This window comes from Eucyclogobius newberryi, unplaced genomic scaffold (assembly GCF_026437365.1).
Source record: "Eucyclogobius newberryi isolate DKJ021-1_F unplaced genomic scaffold, fEucNew1.0.hap1 SCAF_11, whole genome shotgun sequence".
In the NCBI taxonomy this organism is placed as follows: domain Eukaryota; kingdom Metazoa; phylum Chordata; class Actinopteri; order Gobiiformes; family Gobiidae; genus Eucyclogobius; species Eucyclogobius newberryi.
In genome coordinates this window covers 13,942,772-13,951,256 of record NW_027315735.1, presented here as the reverse complement: position 1 = coordinate 13,951,256, position 8,485 = coordinate 13,942,772, and positions in this window count along the sequence as shown.

Below are 8,485 nucleotides of genomic sequence, written 5' to 3'. Positions count from 1 at the left end.
CACCAGGTCTAAACCAGGTCTAAACCAAGACAAAACCAGGTCTAAACCAGGTCTGAACCAGGTCTAAACCAGGTCTAAACCAGGACTAAACCAGGTCTAAACCAGGACTAAACCAGGTCTACACCAGGTCTAAACCAGGACTAAACCAGGTCTAAACCAGGACTAAACCAGGTCCAAACCAGGTCTAAACCAGGACTAAACCAGTTCTACACCAGGACTAAACCAGGTCCAAACCAGGTCTAAACCAGGTCTAAACCAGGACTAAACCAGGTCTACACCAGGTCTAAACCAGGACTAAACCAGGTCTAAACCAGGACTAAACCAGGTCCAAACCAGGTCTAAACCAGGACTAAACCAGGTCTAAACCAGGACTAAACCAGGTCCAAACCAGGTCTAAACCAGGACTAAACCAGGTCCAAACCAGGTCTAAACCAGGACTAAACCAGGTCTACACCAGGTCTAAACCAGGACTAAACCAGGTCCAAACCAGGTCCAAACCAGGTCTAAACCAGGACTAAACCAGGTCTACACCAGGTCTAAACCAGGACTAAACCAGGTCCAAACCAGGTCTAAACCAGGTCTTAACCAGAAATAAACCAGGTCTACACCAGGTCTAAACCAGGACTAAACCAGGTGTACACCAGGTCTAAACCAGGTCTAAACCAGAACTAAACCAAGTCTACACCAGGTCTAAACCAAGACAAAACCAGGTCTAAATCAGGACTAAACCAGGTCTACACCAGGTCTAAACCAGGTCTAAACCAAGACAAAACCAGGTCCAAACCAGGTCTAAACCAGGTCTAAACCAGGACTAAACCAGGTCTAAACCAGGACTAAACCAGGTCCAAACCAGGTCTAAACCAGGTCTAAACCAGGACTAAACCAGGTCTACACCAGGTCTAAACCAGGTCTAAACCAGGACTAAACCAGGTCCAAACCAGGTCTAAACCAGGTCTAAACAAGGACTAAACCAGGTCTAAACCAGGTCTAAACCAGGTCTAAACCAGGACTAAACCAGGTCTAAACCAGGACTAAACCAAGACAAAACCAGGTCTAAACCAGGTCTAAACCAGGTCTAAACCAGGACTAAACCAGGTCTAAACCAGGACTAAACCAGGTCCAAACCAGGTCTAAACCAGGTCTAAACCAGGACTAAACCAGGTCTACACCAGGTCTAAACCAGGTCTAAACCAGGACTAAACCAGGTCTAAACCAGATCTAAACCAAGACTAAACCAGGTCTAAATCAGGACTAAACCAGGTCTAAACCAGGTCTAAACCAGGACTAAACCAGGTCTAAATCAGGACTAAACCAGGTCTAAATCAGGACTAAACCAGGTCTAAACCAGGACTAAACCAGGTCTAAACCAGGTCTAAACCATGATTAAACCAGGTCTAAACCAGGTCTAAACCAGGTCTAAACCAGGTCTAAACCATGATTAAACCAGGTCTCAACCAGGTCTAAACCAGGTCTAAACCAGGACTAAACCAGGTCTCAACCAGGTCTAAACCAGGTCTAAACCAGGACTAAACCAGGTCTAAACCGGGACTAAACCAGGTCTAAACTAGGACTAAACCAGGTCTAAACCAGGACTAAACCAGATCAAAATCAGGACTAAACCAGGTCTAAACCAGGACTAAACCAGGTCTAAACCAGGTCTAAACCATGATTAAACCAGGTATCAACCAGGTCTAAACCAGGTCTAAACCAGGTCTAAACCAGAACTAAACCAAGTCTACACCAGGTCTAAACCAAGACAAAACCAGGTCTAAACCAAGACAAAACCAGGTCTAAACCAGGACTAAACCAGGTCCAAACCAGGTCTAAACCAGGTCTAAACCAGGACTAAACCAGGTCTACACCAGGTCTAAACCAGGTCTAAACCAGGACTAAACCAGGTCCAAACCAGGTCTAAACCAGGTCTAAACCAGGACTAAACCAGGTCTAAACCAGGTCTAAACCAGGTCTAAACCAGGACTAAACCAGGTCTACACCAGGTCTAAACCAGGTCTAAACCAAGACAAAACCAGGTCTAAACCAGCTCTAAACCAGGACTAAACCAGGTCTAAACCAGGACTAAACCAGGTCCAAACCAGGTCTAAACCAGGTCTAAACCAGGACTAAACCAGGTCTAAACCAGGTCCAAACCAGGTCTAAACCAGGTCTAAACCAGGACTAAACCAGGACTAAACCAGGACTAAACCAGGTCTAAACCAGGTCTAAACCAGGACTAAACCAGGTCTAAACCAGGACTAAACCAGGTCTAAACCAGGTCTAAACCAGGTCTAAACCAGGACTAAACCAGGTCTAAACCAGGACTAAACCAGGTCTAAACCAGGACTAAACCAGGTCCAAACCAGGTCTAAACCAGGACTAAACCAGGTCTACACCAGGTCTAAACCAGGTCTACACCAGGACTAAACCAGGTCCAAACCAGGTCCAAACCAGGTCTAAACCAGGTCTACACCAGGACTAAACCAGGTCCAAACCAGGTCTAAACCAGGACTAAACCAGGTCTACACCAGGTCTAAACCAGGTCTAAACCAGGACTAAACCAGGTCCAAACCAGGTCTAAACCAGGTCTAAACCAGGACTAAACCAGGTCTACACCAGGTCTAAACCAGGACTAAACCAGGTCCAAACCAGGTCTAAACCAGGTCTAAACCAGGATTAAATCAGGTCTACACCAGGTCTAAACCAGGACTAAACCAGGTCTACACCAGGTCTAAACCAGGTCTAAACCAGAACTAAACCAAGTCTACACCAGGTCTAAACCAGGTCTAAACCAAGACAAAACCAGGTCTAAATCAGGACTAAACCAGGTCTACACCAGGTCTAAACCAGGTCTAAACCAAGACAAAACCAGGTCTAAACCAGGTCTTAACCAGGTCTAAACCAGGACTAAACCAGGTCTAAACCAGGACTAAACCAGGTCCAAACCAGGTCTAAACCAGGACTAAACCAGGTCTACACCAGGTCTAAACCAGGTCTAAACCAGGACTAAACCAGGTCCAAACCAGGTCTAAACCAGGTCTAAACCAGGACTAAACCAGGTCTACACCAGGTCTAAACCAGGACTAAACCAGGTCTACACCAGGTCTAAACCAGGTCTAAACCAGAACTAAACCAAGTCTACACCAGGTCTAAACAAAGACAAAACCAGGTCTAAATCAGGACTAAACCAGGTCTACACCAGGTCTAAACCAGGTCTAAACCAAGACAAAACCAGGTCCAAACCAGGTCTAAACCAGGTCTAAACGAGGACTAAACCAGGTCTAAACCAGGACTAAACCAGGTCCAAACCAGGTCTAAACCAGGTCTAAACCAGGACTAAACCAGGTCTACACCAGGTCTAAACCAGGTCTAAACCAGGACTAAACCAGGTCTAAACCAGGTCTAAACCAGGACTAAACCAGGTCTAAACCAGGTCTAAACCAGGTCTAAACCAGGACTAAACCAGGTCTACACCAGGACTAAACCAGGTCTACACCAGGTCTAAACCAGGTCTAAACCAAGACAAAACCAGGTCTAAACCAGGTCTGAACCAGGTCTAAACCAGGTCTAAACCAGGACTAAACCAGGTCTAAACCAGGACTAAACCAGGTCTACACCAGGTCTAAACCAGGACTAAACCAGGTCTAAACCAGGACTAAACCAGGTCCAAACCAGGTCTAAACCAGGACTAAACCAGTTCTACACCAGGACTAAACCAGGTCCAAACCAGGTCTAAACCAGGTCTAAACCAGGACTAAACCAGGTCTACACCAGGTCTAAACCAGGACTAAACCAGGTCTAAACCAGGACTAAACCAGGTCCAAACCAGGTCTAAACCAGGACTAAACCAGGTCTAAACCAGGACTAAACCAGGTCCAAACCAGGTCTAAACCAGGACTAAACCAGGTCCAAACCAGGTCTAAACCAGGACTAAACCAGGTCTACACCAGGTCTAAACCAGGACTAAACCAGGTCCAAACCAGGTCCAAACCAGGTCTAAACCAGGACTAAACCAGGTCTACACCAGGTCTAAACCAGGACTAAACCAGGTCCAAACCAGGTCTAAACCAGGTCTTAACCAGAAATAAACCAGGTCTACACCAGGTCTAAACCAGGACTAAACCAGGTGTACACCAGGTCTAAACCAGGTCTAAACCAGAACTAAACCAAGTCTACACCAGGTCTAAACCAAGACAAAACCAGGTCTAAATCAGGACTAAACCAGGTCTACACCAGGTCTAAACCAGGTCTAAACCAAGACAAAACCAGGTCCAAACCAGGTCTAAACCAGGTCTAAACCAGGACTAAACCAGGTCTAAACCAGGACTAAACCAGGTCCAAACCAGGTCTAAACCAGGTCTAAACCAGGACTAAACCAGGTCTACACCAGGTCTAAACCAGGTCTAAACCAGGACTAAACCAGGTCCAAACCAGGTCTAAACCAGGTCTAAACAAGGACTAAACCAGGTCTAAACCAGGTCTAAACCAGGTCTAAACCAGGACTAAACCAGGTCTAAACCAGGACTAAACCAGGTCTACACCAGGTCTAAACCAGGTCTAAACCAAGACAAAACCAGGTCTAAACCAGGTCTAAACCAGGTCTAAACCAGGACTAAACCAGGTCTAAACCAGGACTAAACCAGGTCCAAACCAGGTCTAAACCAGGTCTAAACCAGGACTAAACCAGGTCTACACCAGGTCTAAACCAGGACTAAACCAGTTCTACACCAGGACTAAACCAGGTCCAAACCAGGTCTAAACCAGGTCTAAACCAGGACTAAACCAGGTCTACACCAGGTCTAAACCAGGACTAAACCAGGTCTAAACCAGGACTAAACCAGGTCCAAACCAGGTCTAAACAAGGACTAAACCAGGTCTAAACCAGGACTAAACCAGTTCCAAACCAGGTCTACACCAGGACTAAACCAGGTCCAAACCAGGTCTAAACCAGGACTAAACCAGGTCTACACCAGGTCTAAACCAGGTCTAAACCAGGACTAAACCAGGTCTAAACCAGGACTAAACCAGGTCTAAACCAGGTCTAAACCAGGTCTTAACCAGGACTAAACCAGGTCTACACCAGGTCTAAACCAGGACTAAACCAGGTCTACACCAGGTCTAAACCAGGTCTACACCAGAACTAAACCAAGTCTACACCAGGTCTAAACCAAGACAAAACCAGGTCTAAATCAGGACTAAACCAGGTCTACACCAGGTCTAAACCAGGTCTAAACCAAGACAAAACCATGTCCAAACCAGGTCTAAACCAGGTCTAAACCAGGACTAAACCAGGTCTAAACCAGGACTAAACCAGGTCCAAACCAGGTCTAAACCAGGTCTAAACCAGGACTAAACCAGGTCTACACCAGGTCTAAACCAGGTCTAAACCAGGACTAAACCAGGTCCAAACAAGGTCTAAACCAGGTCTAAACAAGGACTAAACCAGGTCCAAACCAGGTCTAAACCAGGTCTAAACCAGGACTAAACCAGGTCTAAACCAGGACTAAACCAGGTCTAAACCAGGTCTAAACCAGGACTAAACCAGGTCTAAATCAGGACTAAACCAGGTCTAAACCAGGTCTAAACCAGGACTAAACCAGGTCTAAATCAGGACTAAACCAGGTCTAAATCAGGACTAAACCAGGTCTAAACCAGGACTAAACCAGGTCTAAACCAGGTCTAAACCAGGTCTAAACCATGATTAAACCAGGTCTAAACCAGGTCTAAACCAGGTCTAAACCATGATTAAACCAGGTCTCAACCAGGTCTAAACCAGGTCTAAACCAGGACTAAACCAGGTCTCAACCAGGTCTAAACCAGGTCTAAACCAGGACTAAACCAGGTCTAAACCGGGACTAAACCAGGTCTAAACTAGGACTAAACCAGGTCTAAACCAGGACTAAACCAGATCAAAATCAGGACTAAACCAGGTCTAAACCAGGACTAAACCAGGTCTAAACCAGGTCTAAACCATGATTAAACCAGGTATCAACCAGGTCTAAACCAGGTCTAAACCAGGTCTAAACCAGAACTAAACCAAGTCTACACCAGGTCTAAACCAAGACAAAACCAGGTCTAAATCAGGACTAAACCAGGTCTACACCAGGTCTAAACCAGGTCTAAACCAAGACAAAACCAGGTCCAAACCAGGACTAAACCAGGTCCAAACCAGGTCTAAACCAGGTCTAAACCAGGACTAAACCAGGTCTACACCAGGTCTAAACCAGGTCTAAACCAGGACTAAACCAGGTCCAAACCAGGTCTAAACCAGGTCTAAACCAGGACTAAACCAGGTCTAAACCAGGTCTAAACCAGGTCTAAACCAGGACTAAACCAGGTCTAAACCAGGACTAAACCAGGTCTACACCAGGTCTAAACCAGGTCTAAACCAAGACAAAACCAGGTCTAAACCAGGTCTAAACCAGGACTAAACCAGGTCTAAACCAGGACTAAACCAGGTCCAAACCAGGTCTAAACCAGGTCTAAACCAGGACTAAACCAGGACTAAACCAGGACTAAACCAGGTCTAAACCAGGTCTAAACCAGGACTAAACCAGGTCTAAACCAGGACTAAACCAGGTCTAAACCAGGTCTAAACCAGGTCTAAACCAGGACTAAACCAGGTCTAAACCAGGACTAAACCAGGTCTAAACCAGGACTAAACCAGGTCCAAACCAGGTCTAAACCAGGACTAAACCAGGTCTACACCAGGTCTAAACCAGGTCTACACCAGGACTAAACCAGGTCCAAACCAGGTCCAAACCAGGTCTAAACCAGGTCTACACCAGGACTAAACCAGGTCCAAACCAGGTCTAAACCAGGACTAAACCAGGTCTACACCAGGTCTAAACCAGGTCTAAACCAGGACTAAACCAGGTCCAAACCAGGTCTAAACCAGGTCTAAACCAGGACTAAACCAGGTCTACACCAGGTCTAAACCAGGACTAAACCAGGTCCAAACCAGGTCTAAACCAGGTCTAAACCAGGATTAAATCAGGTCTACACCAGGTCTAAACCAGGACTAAACCAGGTCTACACCAGGTCTAAACCAGGTCTAAACCAGAACTAAACCAAGTCTACACCAGGTCTAAACCAGGTCTAAACCAAGACAAAACCAGGTCTAAATCAGGACTAAACCAGGTCTACACCAGGTCTAAACCAGGTCTAAACCAAGACAAAACCAGGTCTAAACCAGGTCTTAACCAGGTCTAAACCAGGACTAAACCAGGTCTAAACCAGGACTAAACCAGGTCCAAACCAGGTCTAAACCAGGACTAAACCAGGTCTACACCAGGTCTAAACCAGGTCTAAACCAGGACTAAACCAGGTCCAAACCAGGTCTAAACCAGGTCTAAACCAGGACTAAACCAGGTCTACACCAGGTCTAAACCAGGACTAAACCAGGTCTACACCAGGTCTAAACCAGGTCTAAACCAGAACTAAACCAAGTCTACACCAGGTCTAAACAAAGACAAAACCAGGTCTAAATCAGGACTAAACCAGGTCTACACCAGGTCTAAACCAGGTCTAAACCAAGACAAAACCAGGTCCAAACCAGGTCTAAACCAGGTCTAAACGAGGACTAAACCAGGTCTAAACCAGGACTAAACCAGGTCCAAACCAGGTCTAAACCAGGTCTAAACCAGGACTAAACCAGGTCTACACCAGGTCTAAACCAGGTCTAAACCAGGACTAAACCAGGTCTAAACCAGGTCTAAACCAGGACTAAACCAGGTCTAAACCAGGTCTAAACCAGGTCTAAACCAGGACTAAACCAGGTCTACACCAGGACTAAACCAGGTCTACACCAGGTCTAAACCAGGTCTAAACCAAGACAAAACCAGGTCTAAACCAGGTCTGAACCAGGTCTAAACCAGGTCTAAACCAGGACTAAACCAGGTCTAAACCAGGACTAAACCAGGTCTACACCAGGTCTAAACCAGGACTAAACCAGGTCTAAACCAGGACTAAACCAGGTCCAAACCAGGTCTAAACCAGGACTAAACCAGTTCTACACCAGGACTAAACCAGGTCCAAACCAGGTCTAAACCAGGTCTAAACCAGGACTAAACCAGGTCTACACCAGGTCTAAACCAGGACTAAACCAGGTCTAAACCAGGACTAAACCAGGTCCAAACCAGGTCTAAACCAGGACTAAACCAGGTCTAAACCAGGACTAAACCAGGTCCAAACCAGGTCTAAACCAGGACTAAACCAGGTCCAAACCAGGTCTAAACCAGGACTAAACCAGGTCTACACCAGGTCTAAACCAGGACTAAACCAGGTCCAAACCAGGTCCAAACCAGGTCTAAACCAGGACTAAACCAGGTCTACACCAGGTCTAAACCAGGACTAAACCAGGTCCAAACCAGGTCTAAACCAGGTCTTAACCAGAAATAAACCAGGTCTACACCAGGTCTAAACCAGGACTAAACCAGGTGTACACCAGGTCTAAACCAGGTCTAAACCAGAACTAAACCAAGTCTACACC